Below are 21,368 nucleotides of genomic sequence, written 5' to 3' on the forward strand. Positions count from 1 at the left end.
TATATATAAACATATATATATAATTGTTGTTATTGTTGTTGTTGTTGTTGTTGTTATGTGCTGTCAAGTCACCTGAGACCCATAGCGACCCTATGTACAGCAGCTCTGAACCCTGCCCTGTCCTGAGTCTCACTAATTCCGACACATGAACCCCATTGTCCCAGTTAGTGTATCAGTCTATCTCATCTGGGATCTTTCTCTCCTGTGCTGTCCCTCCACCCGTCCAAGCATGGTGTCCTTCTCCAAGGATCAGTCCCTCCTAACCATGTACCCAAAGTATGTAAAACGGAGCTTCAAAATCAAAGCCTCCAAAGAGAAACTTGGTTTCACCCTCTCCAAGACAGACCTATTTGTTTTTTTGGCAGACCATAGTATGTTCAAGATTTCTCCCGCACCACAACTCAAAGGCATCAATTCTTCTGCTGTTATCTTTAGTCATTGTCAAGCTCTCTGATGCATAGCAAGCAATTGAGAAGACCATGAACTAGATTAGGTACACCTTAATCTCTAGATTGACATTGTTACTTTTCAGTACTCTGGAGAGGTCCCTGACAGCAGATTTTTCTAATGCAGTTCAACTTTTGATTTCCTGACTGCTGATACCAAGAATATTGATTGTGAAGCCGAGTAAGCTGTATATGTTAACAAATTCAATCTCTTCTCCATCCATCATGGCGCTGCCAAGTCACCCAGTGGTGAGAATCTTTGTTATCTTGATGTTGAGCTTCAATCCATATTGAAGACTACAGTCCTTGACCATCTGCAGCAAGCGCTTCAGGTCTTCTTCAGTTTCAGCAAGCAAGGTTGTGTCATCTGCCTAATGCAACTTGTTGATGAGTCTTCCTCCAATCTTGATGCCACATCCCTCCTTATAAAACCCTGCTTCCTGAATGTTCTGTTCTGCCTATAGATTGAAAAGCTATGGAGACAGGATGCATCTCTGATGCACTCCTTTCCTGATTTTGTACCATGCAGTGTTTTCCCACTCTATTCTGAGGACTGCTTCCTGGTCTAAGTATAAGCACAATCAAGTGTTCTGGGATTCCCATTTTCCTCAAGGTTAGCCGCAATTTATTGTGATCCACACAGTCAAATGCCTTTGCATAGTCAACGAAACACAGACATTCCTCTTGTACTCTTAATAATGCCTGTAGTGCCCCAACCTTTTCTAAACCCAGCTTGTACTTCTGGTCATTCTCTGTCAAAGTACTGTTTCAATCATTTCTGGATAACCTTCAGCAGAATTTTGTTAGGGGGTGATATTAGTAATATTGTTGATAATTTCCACACTGTTGAGTCAGCTTTTTTGGAATGGGAATAAATATAAATCTCTTCCAGTCAGTTAGCCAAGTGGTTGTTGTCTTCCAGATTTCTTGGTACAACTTGGTGAGCACATCCAGGGCAGCATCTGTTTGTTTAAATACATCAATTGGTATGCCATCAATTCCTGGGGCTTTTTTTTTTCTTCAGAGCAGCCTCGACTTCCCCTCTTCATCACCATTGCCTCTTGATAATTTTTTTTTAAGTTTTTCTGTGTCATCCAATTCTTTTTGGTGCAATGACTCTGTATATGCCTTCCTTTTTCTTTTAATGCTTCCTGAATCGTTTAGTATTTTGCCTATATCATCCTTAAGCATTGGAACTCACACCTTCAATTTGTTCTTTAGTTCCTTCAATGTAAGAAATGCTGAGCGAGTTCAGACCTTTTGATTTTCTGACTCCCACCAGAATTACATATATATAACTCTTCATCTACACTAAAAAGCATTTTAAAAAATTTAAATCATCATAAATTGATGGAATACCAACTGACACGTTTCAACAAACAGATGCAACTCTGGATATGCTTACTACTCTGTGCCAAGAAATTTGGGAGACAGTTAACTGGCTAACTGATTGGAAGAGATCCTTACTTGTTCTAATTTTAAAAAAGGGGTGATCCAACAGAATGTGAAAATTATCAACCAAGTTCATTAATATTATTAATACTACATGCAAGTAAAATACCCTGAATATTATTTTAAAATTGTTGGAACCATACATTGACTAGGAACTGTCAGAAACTCAAGCTGTATTCAGAAGAGGCTGTGGCATAGATGATGTCAGATGGATCTTAGCTGAAAGTAGAGAATACCAGAAAGATGTTTGTGTTTTATTTACCATGCTAAAGCATTTGACTGTGTGGATCATAACAAATTGTGTATAATATTGAGAAGAATGGAAATTCCAGAGAACTTAATGGTGCAACTCCTATGCCAAGGAACAGTTATCCAAACAGAGCAAGGGAACATTAGATGATTCAAAATCAGGAAAGATGTGCAGCAGAGCTGTATCCTTTCTCCATCCCTGTTCAAATCGCATGTTGTTGTTGTTGTTATGTGCCACTGAGTAACCTGCAACTCATAGTGACCCTATGTACAACAGACCTAAACCGTTCTCTATCCTGTGTCAATCTTATTGTCTCTGACACAACTACCCCCATTACCCTAGTCACTGAATCATTCCATCCCATCAAAGGTCTTCCTCTCCTACACTGTTCCTCCACCCTCCCAAGCATGACGTCCTTCTCCAAGGACTGATCCCTCCTTGCAACATATCCAAAACATGTCAGATAAAGCTTCAGAATCCTTGCCTCCAAGGAGCAACCTGGTTTCACCCTCTCCAGGATGAACCTGTTCATCCTCTTAGCAGTCAATGGTATATTCAATACTCCCACCCACAGCTCAAAGACATTAATTCTCCTTCTATCCTCCCTAGTCATTGTCCAGCTCTCTGATGCATGGTAAGTGATTGCAAAGACCATGGCCTGTATAAGGCACACATTAGTCTCCAGACTGACATCATTGTTCTTCAAATTGTATGCTAAGCAAATAATTTAAGAAGTTTGGCTATATATGAACAAGAATGTGGCATCAGAATTGAAGAAACTCTCATCAACAATTTGCATAATTCAAATGACAGAAACTTACCTACATAAAGTGAAGAAGACTTGAAGCGTTGATTTGTTATCAATGTGGATTATATCACAACATAAAAAAGACAAAAAATCCTCACCACTGGCGCAATAGCCAACATCATGCTTAATGAAGAAAAGATTGAAGTTGTCCATTACTTCATTTTACTTAGGTTCACAATCAACACTCACAGTAACAACCATGAAGAAATTAAAAGACATCTTGCCTTGAGAAAATTTGATGTCAAAGACTTTTCTAATGTGCGAAAGAGCAAGCTTATCTGTTTAAAGGCTAATCTATGTTTAAAGTATGTCTGTGTGTCTGATGCAAGCCGTGGTTTTTTCAGTTGTTTCCTATGCATCTGAAAGCTGGACAAATTGATAAATACGACCAAAGAGGAATCCATAACTTTGAATTGTGGTGTTAGAGAAAACTAATGAATATCCAAGGACTGCCAAAAGAACAAATAAGTCTGCCTTGGAGGAAATGCAACCAGAGTGCTCCTTAGAGACTAGAATGTTGAAACTCTATCTCACACTTTGAGCATGTCAGGAAAGACTAATCCTTGGGAGAAAATGCCAACCTGGAAAAGGTGGAGGAAGGGTCAGAGAAAGAGAGGAAGACTCTTAACAAGATGGATTGATATAGTACCAATGGGCTTCAGCATGGGGCTTATCATGAAGATGGCACAGGGTAGAGTAACGTTCAGATTGATTGTTCACACTGTCACTAGGAGTTGAAGTCAACTCAACAGCACCTAACAATAACATATATATTATTGAGAGTGCTCTGGTGGCTTAGTGGTAAGGAGTTGTGCTGACAGCTCAAAGACATAAGACTCGAATCCTCCAGCAGCTCGGAGGGAGAAAGATGAGAACTCTCCTCCCATGCAATTTAGAGCTTCTGAAAACCCACTGGATGGCCCGCTGTGATTCAGTTTCTGCTTGAAGGAAAACAACAACCTTGTGTCTTACTGAGAAAGAGGAATTGTATGACCAGCAAACCCAAACTCCTGAGGTTAGGCAGCAAGTAGGAAACTCTGGCAGTCTTGTGCTTGGGATTGGCAACTGGAAAGTCTAGAAATTCTGTTTATTGTGTTGAGATAAGATCCTTCTCCCTCAGGAAATCTCCTTTTTCCCTCTTTCTCTCTCTTAAAGCCGTCAATGGGAACTCTGATGGTCTAGGGGTAAGGAGCTGTCTTGGCAACCCAAAGGTTGTTATTATGTGCTGTTGAGTCACCTATAACTCATAGCAACCCTATGTATAAGAGCTCTGAACCCTGCTCTATCCAGAGCCAACCCTCACTGTCTCTGACACACCTATCCTATTACCACAGTCACTGAGTCAATCCATCTCATCTAGGATCTTCCTCTACCCTCCAAAGAATTGGCCCCTCTTTGCAGCATGTCCAAAGTATGTCAGTCAGAGATTCAGATCCTTGCGTCCAAGGAGTAACCTGGTTTAACCCTCTCTAGAATGAACTTGTTTGTTCTAGCAGTCCAATTCAATACTCTTCTTCAGCACCACAGCTCAAAGGTATCAATTCTCCTTCTATCATCCTTAGTCATTGTCCAGTTTTCTGATGCATAGCACATAATTGCAAAGATCATGGCCTGGATCAGGTGGACCTCAGTCTCCAGACTCACATCATTGCTGCTCTTCAGTACTCTGCAGATTCCCTGACAGCAGACTTTTCCAATGCAATTCATCTTTTGATGTTCTTGCTGCTGTTACCAAGAATTATTCTACAGGAGAAAGATGGGCAATCAACTCCTATGCGATTAACTAGCTTTGAAATCCCTCTTGAGGGTCAGCTATGGGTCGGTTTCAACATGAAAGTGCACAATAACAAAGCTTTAAACAAATTTGATGGGCCCTATCTGTTGCTCATAGGGTCACTGTAAGAGGTACTCAATTCAACAACACCTAACCATTCACAATTCATTTTGTGGAGGGAGCTCTGGTGGTTAAATGGTAAGGAATTTTCCTGTCAACCCACAGGCCCACAGTTCTAATCCACCAGCTGTTTTGTGAAAGAAAGATGGACAATCTCCTCCTGTGCAATTTCCTGCCTCTGAAAATCTGCTGGAAGTCAGCGATGAGTCAGTTCCAACTTGACAGTACTCAACAACAACAATGCAAGTTAACTCAAAATGGATCGTAGACCTAAATGTCAAACCTACAACTAGAAAACTTCTGAAAGAAAATAAAGGAATCCAAAGTCACAACACCATTTCCAGAGGAAAGCTTTCTTTCTGTGTCAGCAGTGGAGGAATGTCTTTGTCTCCCTTCAGCTTCTGTGGGCTGAACATTCTTCCGAGATCTCCCAGTGTCTCGATCTTCCTCTGTGTCTAGGAGCTTCTCAATACAGGGATCTTGGATCCTAAAGACACACACTTTCCTCCGCTCTCTTTTGTTGGCAGCAGGAGGATCCTCTTGCTCTGATCATCTTGCTATACTTTTTTTCTCTTGTAGGATAAACAGTGATGCAGGCCGTTCTTGTTGTTGTTGGTATGAGCCATCGAGTTGCTTGCAACTCATAGCGACCCTACATACAACAGCCCTAAACTCTGCTCTGTCCTGTGCCAGTCGCACTGTCTCCAACACACCCATCCCAGTTACGCCAGTCACTGAATCAATCCACCTCATAGAGGGTCTTCCCCTCCTGCGCTGTCCCTCCACCCTTCCAAGCATGATGTCCTTCTCCAAGGACCAGTCCCTGCTTACAACATGTCCAATGTCAGACGAAGCCTTAGAATCCTTGCCTCCAAGGAGCAGCCCGGTTTAACCCTCTCAAGGATGAATGTTTATTTTCTTAGCAGTCTATGGTATTCTCAATACTCTTCTCAAAAACCAAAGCTCAAAGGCATCAATTCTCCTTCTATCCTCCTTAGTCATTGTTCAACTCTGATGCTTAACAAGTGATTGCAAAGACCATGGCTTGTATCAGACGCACCTAGTCTCCAGAGAGACACCATTGCTCTTCAGTACTTTAGAGAGGTCCCTAACAGCAGACTTTCCCATCTCAATGCATCTTTTAATTTCCTAGCCGTAGGAAAATCCCTTTACATCTGATCAGAGCTGTGGCTTGATTAAGACTATTGCATCCTGCTTTAATCCCCTTTACCACTCATCAACTAATCACACCATGAGAGATTATTTATAGCAATAGAAAACTGTCAAACTATGTACTACCATAACTGCCAAACCACTAAGAATCACAGCCCAGCCAAGGTGACACACATTTTGGAGGAGACACAAGTCAATCCATGACACTCAGTGAGCACCGTAATATCACTAAGTTCTCTACTGAGGAAGGAAAGGGGTTGGGGGTGCAGGGGGCTGCTGTGCATATAGTATAGTGGCCACAAATCAAACTCGAGTTACAGAACCACCACTGATCCCCTTACCCCAGCAGATAGAAAGAGTAGTTGACAGGCTGAAAAAACACAAATTTTTCTTCAAAGTGTATGGAGAGGAAAAACTAAGCTAAGAGGCATAAAAGGCATATAGATGAAACTATTTAGACAAACCCATTTAGGTAATAAAATAATTTTCTTATGATTGACAAGGTTTTGTTTTTATTTCTTCGCTAAGGTGGGTATGAGCTTGTACTAAAGAATAAAAATGAACCCACGGAGCAATGTTAAGTGGGAAAAGCCCAGTGCTGATAAAAGTGAATGTTCCCAAATGTTTTCCTCGATGTTCTCATAAATAAGGCCTCTGTGTATCTGTATATTCTTACTTCTCTGGAGAGAAGCATGACACACAAAAGGAGGCTGTTGTGTGGAGACACAGCTCAGCTTCCAATTTGTACTTAAGGATATCCATCTTGTAAATGGGGATAAACTATAACCCCAGGCTTCTATCTTTCATAGGAAGAACACATGCAGAGCATTTCAGAATCCTTGGGGAAAAGGGGAAACAGCTCTTGACAGCATGCTTAGGATAGATGTTGATAATATAGTAAGAGTACTGTGAGCATTTGAAACAGGAGTGAAGAGATGTGGCTGCAAAACCAGTCACCCCATTGGTCACCAGGATTTATTTGTCCCATCCAGCTACAGCTCCTGCTGCAGTCAAGGTGTCATCAGCACTAACATTTCTATGAAATACGTTCTATTGAGTAAAGTGCTAATAGAATCAGTAATAGCCATTATTGTGGTGTTTAGATGGCACTGAGTCAATTTCAACTCAGTTTCTAACTCACAGTGACTCCCTATGACAGAGCAGAGCTACCTCATAGAGTTTTCTAGGCTGTGAGTTTAGGGAGAGGAGACAGCCAGATCTTTCTCCCAAGCAACCACTAGATAGATTTGAACTGTCAATCTTTAGGCGGGCAGCCAGCTTCTTAACAGTTTGCATCTTTAGGACTCTTTAAATAGCCAAAGAGTTGGACTCAGAGCACAGGGCCAACCTCAGAGTTTCATTCAAGACGTACAGAGCCTACATTCAGCATGATAATCTCTCTTACAGTCTCCCCTACAAAAAAGTTCACAGTAAAGGCGCTGCACCTGCCAAGCCCTCTTAGCGTCACCTGAGAAATTCTCTGACACTCAGTTAAAACCAAAGCTCCTGAACACCCACAGACACTGCAGGCAGTCCAGGTCAACATTTGCTTACTGCCTTTCACAGGCCGCTTGGCTGACTGCTTTTCTCAGTGAGCCTTGCATTAAAAGGTCCCGTTTGGCACTGTCTGACCCACGCTGTTAACAATGCAGTTTTAAATCATCGGGGGGGGGGGGGGGGTTAGCTCCAAGCAGCCCAGGAGAGGAGAATCCTTTCATCTGTAGCTCCCACCTGTGCCTGGATTCTCCCCTGGGCTCAGCTTCTCTCTCCCACACTTCCCCTGGGAGAGCAGATACTGTAAGTCCCTAGGACAGACCCCTCATCCTCCCAGCATCCTGATACCTTCCTGGTCCCTGACCCTTCTCAGAGGTCCCTTCCCAATGGTTTCAAGGCATTTTTAGGTATGTCCTCTAGGAAACATGGCCTAGTGTTTAAGGATTTGTGGATTTGAGGAGCAGCAGAGCTGTCTGGGGGCATATCTTCTTGATACTCCTAAGTAAAGCAGCTCACTCTTAGGCTAGATTTCAATATTCTATAGGCTGGACTCGTGCCAGTGTTTCAAAGCCCTTTTATGAACTAAGAAGCAAAGAAGAGCTTTCTCAGCAGCCTCCAGTCAATGCTGAAGAAATGCCTTCAATTTTTCTCTACCAAGAAAGCAATTTTCCAAGGCACTTAAAACCAGAGGTTTGTGTTCATTGGAGATTTATCGCCATCTAGAGGACAAAGTGCAACAGTGCAAGACGATCAGTGAGAAGATGCTCTCAATTCAATGGTTTTCCTCCTCAGGGTCTAAATTCCAGGGATTAACAGCCTGGAAACTCCAGGCGGGTGAGGTATTATTCAGATCTCAACTCAGAGTCAGAAGTGAGTCATAACTGACCCTCCAGGTCGGGGAGTGTAAATTGCACAGGAGAAGATTGTCCATCTTTCTCCTGAAGAGCAGCTGGTGGATTCATGTCTACTGCTTCTAGGTTGACAGCACAACTGCTTACTCACTGAAAACAGCAAAGGCAGCCTATACATTGTGTCCACTGATATGGAGGGGTTTTGTTTGTTTGTTTGTTTGTTTGTATGTTCCTCCATTGTGATGGGGTTGGTTGGACCTGTGAACTGTGACCTGTGCCACTGTGCATGCTAGCACTTCTGCTTCTTCAGTTCCTTCCTTAACCCATTGTGAGCTGACATCCACCGCATCATGCTCCTGAACTAAAACTCAAATCAAAGAGCTAAACAGAAGATTTCAAAAGGCAGCCCGGGACCACAAAGCAAGATACTATAATGAAATGTGCAGAGAGATGGAGTCAGAAAATCAAAAGGGCTGAACTCGCTCAGCGTTTCTCAAGCTGAAGGAGCTGAAAAAATAAATTCAAGCCACGGGTGGCAATACTTAAGGATACTTTGGGTAAAATATTAAATGATCCAGGAAGTATCAAGAGAAGATGGAAGGAGTACACAGAGTCACTGTATCAGAAGGAATTGGCTGACACAGAAGAATTTCATGAAATGACATATGAGCAAGAGCCTATGGTGATGAAAGAGGAAGTTCAAATTGCTCTGAAGGAATTGGCAAAAAAACAAGGCTCTAGGAGTTGACGGCATACCAATTGACATATTTCAACAGACAGACACTGCCCTGGGTGTGCTCACTAAGTTGTGCCAAGAAATCTGGAGAATAGCCAGCTGGCCAACTGACTGGAAAAGATCTATATTTGTTCCCATTCCAAAGAAAGGTGACCCAACAGAGTGTGGAAATTATCGAACAATATCATTAATATCACATGCAAGCAAGATTCTGCTGCAAATTACCCAAAAACGTTTGGAACAATATGTCAATAGAGAACTGCCAGATGTGCAGGCTGGATTTAGAAGAGGTCGTGGTACTAGGGATATTATAGCTAATGTTAGATGGATCTTGGCAGAAAGCAAAGAATACCAGAAGAATGTCTATCTGTGCTTCATTGACTATGCAAAGGCTTTTGGCTGTGTGGATCACAACAAGCTGTGGCTGACTCTGAGAAGAATGGGAATCCCAGATCATTTGATTATGCTAATGCGAAACCTATACTTGGACCAAGAGGCAGTCGTCTGAACAGAGCAAGGAGACACTACATGGTTCAAAATCAAGAAGGGGGTCCATAAGGGATGTATTCTATCTCCATACCTTTTCAATCTGTATGCAGAACAGATCACCCAAGATGCTGGGCTGTACTAAGAGGAATGTGACATTAGGATTGGTGGAAGAGTCATCAACAACCTGCGTTATGCAGATGACACAACCCTGCTTGCTGAAACTGAGGAGGATCTGAAGCGCTTGCTGCAGAAAGTCAGGACTTCAGCCTCCTATATGGATTGAAGTGCAAGATCAAGAAACAAAGATTCTCACCACTGGGCTAATTGGCAGCATCAGTGTGGATGGTGAAGAGATTGAGATCGTTGACAGTTTTCGTTTGCTTGGCTCCACAATCAACACTCTTGGTAACAGCAGCCAGGAAATCAAGAGACGAATTGCATTGGGAAAGTCAGCTGTGAGGGACCCCTCAATAGTACTGAAGAGCAATGACATCAGGCTGGAGACTAAGGTGTGCCTCCGGGCTATAGTCTTTGCAACTACGTGCTATGCATCAGAGAGTTAGGCAGTGAATAGGGTTGATAGAAAGAGAATTGATGCCTTTGAGCTTTGATGCTGGAGAAGAGTGTTGAATATACCATGGATTGCTGGGAGAACAAACAGGTTTGTCCTGGAAGGTGAAGCCAGAGTGCTCCTTGGAGTCAAGGATTCTGAAGCTTCATCTGACATACTTTGGTCATGTTGCAAGGAGGGACTGGTCCTTGGAGAGGGGCATCATGTTTGGCAGAGTGGAGGGGCGGCGAAGGAGAGGAAGACTTTCAATGAGATGGATCAATTCTGTGACTGGAGCGGTGGAAATAAGTGTGTTTGAGATGGCTAGGTTGGCACAGGATAGAACAGCGTTTAGAGCTCTTGTACATAGGGTCGCTATGAGTCGCAAACGACTCGACGGCACATAACAACAACAACCATCCAGTTGGAACCAAGTCAGAGTTGACCCACCTCTGGATTTCCGAGGCTGTAAATCACACAGCTTTATCCAGCTTTCTCCCACAGAGTGGCTGGTAGATTCGAACCACCAGAGAGGTGCAGGCTTTGAGTTAGCAGCACAATTCCCTATGAACTTGACCACCAGCTCTCTTCCAGAACTAAGTCATCACCTAAGGCCATGTTCCAGCTCCCTCTTGCTGGGCACATCTACTTCCTGCCTTCTGACTGTTCCTTATTAGCTTTATCCACAAGCTCCTATTTCTCGGCCAACTTCATCAGTGCTGCTGTCTCCACCAGCTTCTGTCTTGGCCTCATTTCTCACTTATAAACAGTGGTCCTCATAAATTATTGGACATCGATATCAACTGGGAAGCTTTTTAAATGGCATGTGGCTGCCTCCCTAGAAATTCTCCTTGGAGGCATCCATATTTGGAAAAACTCCTCAGGTAAATGTGGCATAGAAAACTTTATTCACTGTCACTGTTTGCATAAAACATATTCTGTAGATTCCCAAATCTTGGACACAACAATGTTTTGTAACTCTTACTCATTTCTGCCAAAGCAGACACCCAGCTTCCCACAAAGTTGCTGCCAATCATTTTTGGAGCCCCTCCTAGGGTATCTTACAGATGCCTACAATCTGCAGTTGCCACCTGTAATTATGTGAACCACATGTCAGTTTCTGCCTATATCACCTCCTAAATCCCCTCATGGGCTGTTGTCACATCCAATGGGTCCCTTGCTACCTCTGCTGGACCCCACACTTTTTCCTCAAGCCAAGGTCTCTGGAGGCTAGCGAGGCAAGATTTTGGTGCAGACAGTTTACTTGGGAAGTGAACCTGGAAGATGGTATGAGACTTTGTTGTTAAGTACTGTTATCAAGTACTGACTATATTAGTCAACTTACAGTGACTATGAATAAGAGATCAAACCTTGCCTAATTCTGCAATATCCTCCTAATCTCTGTCTTGCTCAAACCCATTGTTACAGGCACTGTGTAAATCCGTCTCCTTAAGAGACTCTCTCTTCTTCACTGACCTACTTTTTCAAGCACGATGCCATTCCCCAAGGGCTGATATCTCCCGACAGCATTCCCAAAGTACATGAGATAAAGTTTAATCATCTTTGCTTCTAAAGGCACTTCCATCTTGATCTACTTGCTATTTCTTTTGTCAATCATGGGATATTCAATACTTTTCCCAAATACCACACTTCAAAGGTATCAGTTCCTCAGTCTCCCTTATTGTCTACCTTTCATGTGCTCAGGAAGCAACTAAAAATACCCATGACTTAGGTCATATGCCCCTCAGTCTTTAAACTGGCTTCCTTACATGTTGGTATTGTAAAGAGGTCTATGACAACAGGTTTGCCCACAGAAGCACATCTTTTGATTCCTTGACTGCTGTTATCACAGGTGTTAATTGTAGATACAAGTAAAATAAAATCACTGAAGCCTTTTCTCCATCTATCATGATGTTGCTTCTTGACCCAGTGGTGAGTACTTTTGTTTTCTTGATGTTGATATGCAGTCCATATTAAAGGCTTTGATCATCTGCAATCAATATGTTAAATCTTCATTTTCTGAAAACAAGGTATGTCATCTGCATGACATAGGTTATTGATGAGTCTTTCTCCAATTCTTATGCTGTATTCTTCACCAAGTCCATTCTCTTCAATTTTTTGCTTTGTGTACAGATTGAATAGGTATGGGGAAAGATACAACCCTATCACACAGCTTTCCTGATTTTAAACAATGTGCTATCTCTGGTTCTGTTTGAATGACTGTTTCTTGGTCTAAATACTGTTTCACATAAGTACAATTAAGTGTTCCAAGAAGGTTCCTATTCTTCTCAATATTACCCATAATTTCTTATGATCCACACAGTCAAATATATTTGTATAGTTAATAAAACACAAGTAAACATCTTTCTGGTGTTCTCTGCTTTCAGCTGTGATCCATCTGACATCAGGAAAGTTGTTCCATGGCCTCTTCTGACTCTTGTTTGGAGTTCTGGAAGTTGTATGTGTGAGGATAGGTGAGTAAAGCAGGGAGGGAGGAAAAGTAAATACTACGTGTTTCTCCAGGTCACTAGTGTAATAACTGGGCCTGGCTCCACCAGAGCCTCCTCCAGGGCATACAGATGCTCCAGTGCTCTCCACTAGAAGGATGGGCAGCTGGAGCACGCATCCACCAGCTCCCGACTCCCACTGGTTGAAAGTCGTTCCCCAAAAGAGTTAACAAGAGCACATGTGTCAAGTGGGTTTCTATTGCATCAGTCATCGGAACAATGATGTGGTGAGCTCACCAGAACCAATTCACATCTACAGCTGAAACCAGGCATGGCAGCTGGGACATGACAAAGCACGCCAAGACATCTGCTTCCCTCTACAGCTCCGTTAGTTGTTTCTGTAAAAATGTGAAGTATACAACATTTGCCAGTTCAACGTTTTTCACAGGTACCATTCAATAACACCAATTACATCAATCATGCTGTACAGCCTACATCCATCCAGCTCCTTTCTTGCCTTCTACAGTAAGCTCATGCTCCAATATTGTTTTCAGAGACTCCATCTTTTCAATTTTTCTTACAGGTTTCAGCCACCTTCCCCACTAAATTCAGACATGAATCTAATGGGGAGGGGAGTATGTGACTACAAATCTTGCTTTTCTTAAAATCACCCATCCTACTTGTAAACCAGTCAAGCCTACCAAAGACATACAGACATTGTCCTGTGTGCTGAAGCACCTAGAGCAAATTTTCATGGAAACAAACAAACAAGGTCGGAGAGAAAGACTCATTTTCTTTTGTTTGGGTTGGGTGGATATAGATCACATGGTTCAGATTTGTACTTGAGGCTTTGTCAAAATCTGAGGTATCTGTTGTGCATAGGTTTCTATAAGCAAATTAGATTCTTCCCATGTTCTCCTCTTAGAGGTAATGAATGCACCACCTGGATGTTTCCCAACCAGCTCAAATCTAACACAAATCAGAGTGAGCTCATCTCTTCCCTCCCAAGCCCACCTTCAGCCTTCTTCCTCTTCCAAGCTTTTCTGTCTCTTCCTACCAAATAACCTACAAAGGAAATCAGAGTATCATCCCAGGTTCCAATTCTACTTTAGCCTCTTTAAATTCAGTCACAAATTATTTTTCATTAGCAGTCAGCTTTGCCTAGCAGTTCTATTCTTATAGTCCAAAATGGGGAATCACTCAAATGACCAACAGCTGAGAAGTGGGATACAATTTAGCAATAAAGAGGAATGCAATGATAATACACACAGCAGCAAGGAAACTAAAATCAGTGTATGATCTAGTTATGTGAAACAGAAGGAAAACTTCCTATAACTAACAGCAGACCAATGGTTTGGTTATTGAGGCAAGTGCTGGAGAAGAGAATGACCACAAGTAAAGATTTCAAGGTGATGAAGGTGTTCTATGTCTCAGTCACCACTGTGGTTACAAGATTGCATGCATTTGTTGAAATTCATCAACAGATACTGAATTTTAGTAGACTGGATTTTAGTGTATGAGAGTTACACCTCAAATCTGTTTAAAGGACTAATGTTCTTCCTCTATTCTGAGACCAGAAGAAGTAAACCGTTCTTGGCTAACAGTACTGAGCATTCAAATTAGAGCCACAACAAACAGAACAGGAGGAAAACAAGAGGTAGAACTCAAATTCTTGAAACGTCCAGACTTACTGAATCAGTTGAGACTAGAGGACTCCCTGAAACTACCATCCTTTAAACTATCCTTTAAAGTCACCTTTTATCAAAATAACAGAGCTACACACAAAATAATGGGTATTACCCATCACTATAGTGGACCAGTAAAATACCACCTCTGGTGGCGGAGAGGTAAGGAGCTGAGCTGCCAACTGGAAAGAACCCAGTTCAAGTCCACCAGCTGCTTCACAGAAGAATGGGAAATCTCCTTCTGAGTGACTTACAGCCTCTGAAAACATGCTGGAGGGTCAGCTGTGAGTCAGTTCTAACTCAACATTAAATAATAACAACAACACCATAAGAGACTAAAAGGTCAACAACTACTCAAAAGCAAAGATGAGGAGATGAGGATGCTGGGAAACTAGAGAGCAGGAAACAAAGCAACCCAAACACAGTCAAGGAGAATGTTGACACATCGAAAAACATAACCGGTGTCAGGGAAGAATCTATACAGAAAATGTCCAACCAGGACCTACTCTGCTGTGCAAACTTTCACTGGATACACAATAAAATACTTTTAAAATAAAAGGAAAATTATTAGAATAGTATAGCAAACATTAAATTTTCTTTTTCCTAACTTAATACACTTATTCCATGACATACAAAATTAAATCAACAAGTTCATTTGCTGCTACTGATGAAAATTTGAAGTAAAAATGTTTAGACAATATAGCTATAAATTCCCTTGGTAATAATTTAGCCTCATTTGCCTAATGATTTACTGAATGTTCTGTTTTATAAGCATTAGATTTAAATCTTAAATCAAGGACCTTTTTCATCAACTTGGTTTAAATCACATAGAAAGCTGAGTGTTGAAGAAGTTGGGAAATAAATTGGTAGTGAGGGTTGCACAACACTGAGAATATAATTAATGCCACTGAATTTTGCAAAATTGTTTGGTTTTTACTTTATGAATTTTGTGGTTGTTGAAATCTGCTATCATGTCAATGTGACTCCATGTGTGTCAGAGAACTGTGCCCCACGAGGTTTCAAGGCCGGGCTCTTTGAGAAGCAAATCGTGATACCTGTCTTCTGAGGTGCCTCTGGGGTCCTCAAACCATCAGCCGGTTTGGCTAGTGGTCAAACACCTAATGATTTGCATTACTCAGGAAGCAGCACATGTTTCACCAGTAGTTTTTTTTGTGGTTGTTTTCTTTTTTAATGACTAAGAGTCAAAAGGCCGTGAGAACACACTTATTACTTGACTTTCACATCACTCGTTTTGTTTCTTGTATGCATTCTCTTAGCTTCAATCTGTTGTTCTTCTCTGGAGCTGGGAAATGAGAGGGAAGGCCTCAGAGAAGAAGCTGCCTCTAAGCAGACCATAAAGAATGAGTGACTTTGTTTTGAGTCAGGATAGAGCTTCCCTGACAGAGCAAGAGAAAAGCAAAAGGCATCAAGATGTGGGAGACCACAGGGTATCCCAAAGCCACAAACAAGTCCAGAAGTAAAGTATAGAAGGAGAGGAGATTGATAAATTAGGCTAGAAGGGAACAGAACTGTGCCATCCATATTACTGCAGAGCAAGCCCCTGATATTTCCATGGCTTACAAAAACTTCCATTTATCCATTTCAATGCTTCTGAAATGGATTGGCCAAGTGGTCTGTCTGCTTCACATTGCATAACTTGTAGCACTGGCCTGGCTGGGATTTCTAAAAGGCCTCGTTCAAGTTCATGCTGGCAGCAAGGAAACTCAGCTAGCACTGTCAGCTGGGGTCCAGTTCTCCTTGGGCCTTCAAATGTCATAAGGATTCCAAGAAGTGTTCCAAGCAGCAAAGTGAGATGTTGTAGATGCCCTGAAATCAAGCCTCTGAAGATACAACCATAATTCTGTTTCATTCAGTCAGTCAAAGCAAGTCACGGGATCAATCCAAATCCAAGGAATCAGAGAGATAGGCTTAAGTGAAGAAAAAGCTCATACTTGCAGCTTTTTCTTATTCTGAAAATCAATAAAAGCACTGTCGCCAAAGCTTGCAAAAGGTTCTTCCATTGCTGAAAAGTCTCACTATCATTTGGTTTAAGGTGCACTATGTCTGGTTGACGGATCTCAATTCTATGTGGAGGTTGCATTTCCTGTTCTGCTGACACCACCTCTGCTATTCCTCTCTACTTCCAAAGTCAGAGCCGCCATGTTGCATTGCTGTCCATTTAATGATACTCAGCACTTCGTGACATCATTGATCACAAGGATTTTAATGAAAATGCCTTGTGTATTCTAGTCACAATACCCAATGACAGACAGCTCCTTGTGATTTAGGCCTCAAATTGACCAAGGCAGTAGGTGGCTAAGCAGTACACCATCAGAGCTGAAGAGCTCGCACAGAGCTCATGTCAAAATCAGCCATCTCCTCTGCCCCGAAACACTGCCCTGAAGCAAACCTGACCAATCCCTACCCTGCTTCTTTCATGATGAGTTCTAACACATCACCTCATACAGATGACTCTTCAGGGACCCCCCCCCCTTTGTTACCTTCCAGAAATTACTGAGTTGTAGCACTCACAGAGGCTAAACCCAAGGTAAGACACCTGCTACATACCAGTCAGTGACTTGAAATTATACTGAAATGTAAATGATGATTCGAAATCCTTTCCCAGTCCACTGGAAACCTGGAAGGAAAGACTCATGGGAAGAACACTGGGGAAGGGATGCTCGGGGTACATGGCAAATCTTGGCATTATCAACTACTCAAAAGACATTTCTCAAGTAACCTCTACAAAGCAATAAAGCAGGTCAGTATGCTTCAGTGTTATAGATGAGTTCATTTAGATTTTAAAAGTTAAGTCATATGCCCCAGTTTGTGTGTGTGTGTGTGTGTGTGTGTGTGTGTGTGTACACACACACAAAGGAGAGTGAGATCCTGGATGAGATGGATTGATATAGTAACTTAGGTGAAGGGGATTGGTGTGTCAGAATTAGTGAGACTGGCTCAGGACAGGGAAGGGTTTAGAGCTGCTGTACATAAGGTCGCTATACAACCCAGGCCACCCAATGGCACATAACAACAATAACATACTATGACATGTTTGGAAGCAAGAGTGGCATCCACTTCCTAAACAACATGCCTCTGGAAACTCTATGAGCTTTGGTAAATGTCGATAGTTGTAGAGGGGCTTCAGGTCTTTTGTTCATAGGGTCACTTATGTGGAATTACACTGCTAACCCACATTGGCAACTCTATAATGGCTAAAATCCACCAGTAGCTCCTCCAGAGAAAGAGAATCAGTCTCCTCTCATACAATTTACGAGCTCCAAAAACCTACTGGAGAGCCAGCTATGAGTCAGTTTGGCCTTGAGGCAATAAGGGTTTGAAATGAGCCACCATCAAGTAAATTCCAACTCATGGTAATCCATCCCTTGTGTGTCTGAGGATAACGGTGCTCTGTAAGGTTTTCAGTGGCTGAGTTTCCAGGAGTAACTCTCGAGGTCTTCCTCTAAAATGAAGGTCTCTGAATGGATTCAACCCTCCAAACTTTCAACTAGCAGCTGAGGGCATGAATCATTTCCACCTTCCAGAAGCCCCATCCCATATCCCTCAATTGCTTTAAGAACTTTTTATCCCCACTACCTGGCTTCGCCACCTTCACCAAGTCCACATTTGACTCAACATTTGCAAATAATGAAAGAATTTCCCCATTTTGCTTAGTTGCTGGCCTTAGTAATAGTTTAAAGCATAGCCTTATCTAAGTCCATCCTGGGAACAGCCAGTGCCAACAATGAACCATCCCTAGCTTTTAAAAGTCTTTGTTCATTGAGCAAAATAGATTTTTTTTCTTTCCATTTGGAAATCTTCACAAGAAAAGTGAAAAAGACATCATGCTAACTGACAAAATTCTGGCTCCCTATGGTGGTAAACATACACAGCATTCTTAGCTGGGAAGTCACTGTCAATTTATCTCTCCATTTGTCAGCCAAAATAATGAACCCACAGAGTGAAATGGCTTTCTGAAAAAGTCAGATTTCCCCCTTGTTCACAGAGATGATCAAAGCCAAGTGAATAGCAGCACTAATGTGTGACTCCCTCAACGGAGCTTGGTTCACAAGCTTCCTTTCAATTCAAGCGTGCTTCATATTGTCTCCAGCTGTTAATTGATCTAAGACTCCCTCACTTTTTTCTAACATGTACAGAGAGAAAAGAGTTTTCTAAGAAAAAGTTCTGTGCCCTCTGAGCACCTGTAATTTGGCAAGATATATTTTTAATTGTTTATCAATCCTTGAAACAGAAAGTATTTGAGTGGGAACCACAATGAGAGATGTGTGAGAAGAATGCCATCAATCATAGCTCACAGGTAGTAAAATACAAATCCAGAGAGAAATTAAGTGATTTATGTGATATTACAGAGCAACTCTGAAATTTGAACTCAAAGCTGTCAACTTCCAGTTTTTGCCTGGAAAGTTATGCTTTTCACAGTACAGCAACTTATCAAGACCTTAAATTCAGTCTTGCCAGGATGTCGGACTAGACTGAGCCATCTATATCCATTCAGAAGTTTAAATGTGAGTGCTTTGCTGTCAGAATATTAACCCTAGTATGATTCATCTACTCTCTATCAAATGTGATACCAATTTCTGTCTTGTTTCCAGGATTAATCTATCAGAACTGTTATCCAAAGCATATTTTTTTAAATACAGTTATTTCAAATGCAAGTTTTATAACATAAGCCTTCCTCTAACATCTTACCTAATCTTGTAAATATAGACTAGAAAGTCCACTTAAACGTAAATAAAAACAGAATCTGGGGGAAGTCTGCCTTCTGTTTGGAAGGCCCAAGTTTAATTGCTGGTATGCCACCACAATGCTCTTCAGCAGAGCTTTCAGACAAAGTTAGACAAGGAAGAAAGGCTTGTCACTCTCCTTTTAATCAGATCACAACAATCTGATCAGCAACCAGGGATAGCACGGAACCAGGTAATCTTTTCCATTGTTAACCAGTTGGCAATAACCAGTGGCTGGCTCCATAGCCATTAACAACAATAAAATATAACCTAATCAAAATTTCATAAAGATAAAGCAAGAAAATTAGCTACTTTCCCCTGCCAATGAGCCATTTTAGTTGAAAATTCTGTACAATTAAGCTGTCCAACTAGAAGAACATAGAGGAGGAATGAACTTTGGGGGCACTTTTTTAACTGGTCAAGACACTACTTCAATTTCACCAATATTGGGAAAACTATGAAAAAAAAAAAACACCAAATAGCAATGTGACATGTATTTGGTTTTTTATGCATTTCTAGTAGCAAACCAAATGCAAAGAGATATCTGAACATGTTTCCAGCTGATACAGAGATGCCCTTCACAAATGATACCTACGCCTCCCTGGAGTCCAACAACCATTTTAATGTGTGAGCCCTGAGTGGTCTCTAAGCAAATATGACAGAGTTCACTTCCTTGCTTTAACTTAACACTTAGCCTGTCTAATTATGTGATTGAAATAGTTCTAATTAGCAACAATAGGAGTGTGAGTATTGAAATAAAATAATAATAAGACAGACAACTCAAAATGATGACTAATTCCAAATTCAAATCTCAAGTTTTCATTCTAGAGAGAAAACCATACAAATAAGAGGGGAGAGAGAGAGAGAAACAGTCCCAAAACTATGCTGAGTGAAATATGTCAGTCAGCAAAGGACAAATATTGCAGAGTACCACTGTTGTAAAACAGGACTGGCATGAGGGTTGAGGGGAAATTGAGAAAGGGGGGATAAATAATGTATACTACATTGAAACAGATGAGGGAGAGAACTGTCTAAAAGGGATATATGATTAAATATTATTGTCATGACAGGAGTCCAGAATGTAGGCTGCATAGTGGAGTGGACTTGGGGGGGAGGGATAGCATAACAATGAAAGAGTTTTTCTTCTTCTTTTCAAGGACAAGAGTGAATTTGGGGGGAGGGAGTGAGCAGGGAGAAAAGTGCAACAATGAATGAATGGAAATCTTAAGTCTCTGTAAACTTTGACTAAAATTAATTTTTAAAAGGGAAAAAACATAATAAAAAAATAAGGGGAGATATTACTCTGTTGACTTCTGATTTAGTAAATCTATTTTTTTTCTCTGTGCAAGACTCCTGGTGTCACAGTAGTTAAATTGTCCAGCTTAGTGCTTGCCAAAATCTTGGTGTTTCAACCCCACCAGCTGCTCCCAAAAAGAAAGATTACACCCTTGACAACCCCTTTTTCTGTAGGATCTTTGAGTGAGAATCAACTCAACAGCAATGGATTTGGTTTGGGGTTTATTTTCTCTATGTATCTACCACAACAGAGCAATAGAAATTTTAATATATAAGCACTACCTAAACAGAATCTCTGTCTCACAGACTTTGGCTTGTTTCCAGGAGGAACCAGTCCTTGGAGAAGGACATCAAGCTTGGAAGGGTTGAGGAACAATGCAGGAAAGGAAGACCCTGGATGAGATGGATTGACTCAGTAACTGTGGTACTGGCTAGGTGTCATGGAGGCAATGAGATTGGCTCAAGATAGGGCAGGGTTTAGAGCTATTGTCGAAACGGTCGCTATGATTTGCAAGAGACTTCACGACATATAACAACAAACAGAATCTCTTGTAATCCTTAAAACAACTTCATGAAGCACATTCTAAGATCCGTTTCACAGTTGAGGAAAAATTCTCATTTTACTGTGGAGAGAAAAAGAAGTTGAGAGAGGTTAACTGGCATCTATCTCCAAAGCTACACAGATAATAAGCTGCACACCACATTGTATAATTCAACATAACTTGGCAAGGGAGGGGGGAGGTTCATCCTTGGGTAGTGCAAATGGCTGAGCACTTGGCTACTAACCTAAACATTGGTGGTTCAAGCCTCTGACAGCCTATGAAGCATGCGGCAGTTTACTGACACACACCAGGGTTCCTCATGAGTCAAAATCAACTTGCTTGCAACCAGCTTTTATTTTGGTTTTATAATCATCCAATTCAGTAGTAGTTCATGGCTTACCCACCTGTTAGAATCATCAGGAATTATATTCTAAAATGATGATATCCTACCTTGAGACATTTTTGTTTGAAAACCCACTGTCTTCTAGTCAGTTCTAACCCACAGTGATG

Source organism: Elephantulus edwardii, unplaced genomic scaffold (assembly GCF_000299155.1).
Source record: "Elephantulus edwardii isolate Elephantulus edwardi_28Jun2011 unplaced genomic scaffold, EleEdw1.0 scaffold00074, whole genome shotgun sequence".
Taxonomy (NCBI): Eukaryota; Metazoa; Chordata; class Mammalia; order Macroscelidea; family Macroscelididae; genus Elephantulus; species Elephantulus edwardii.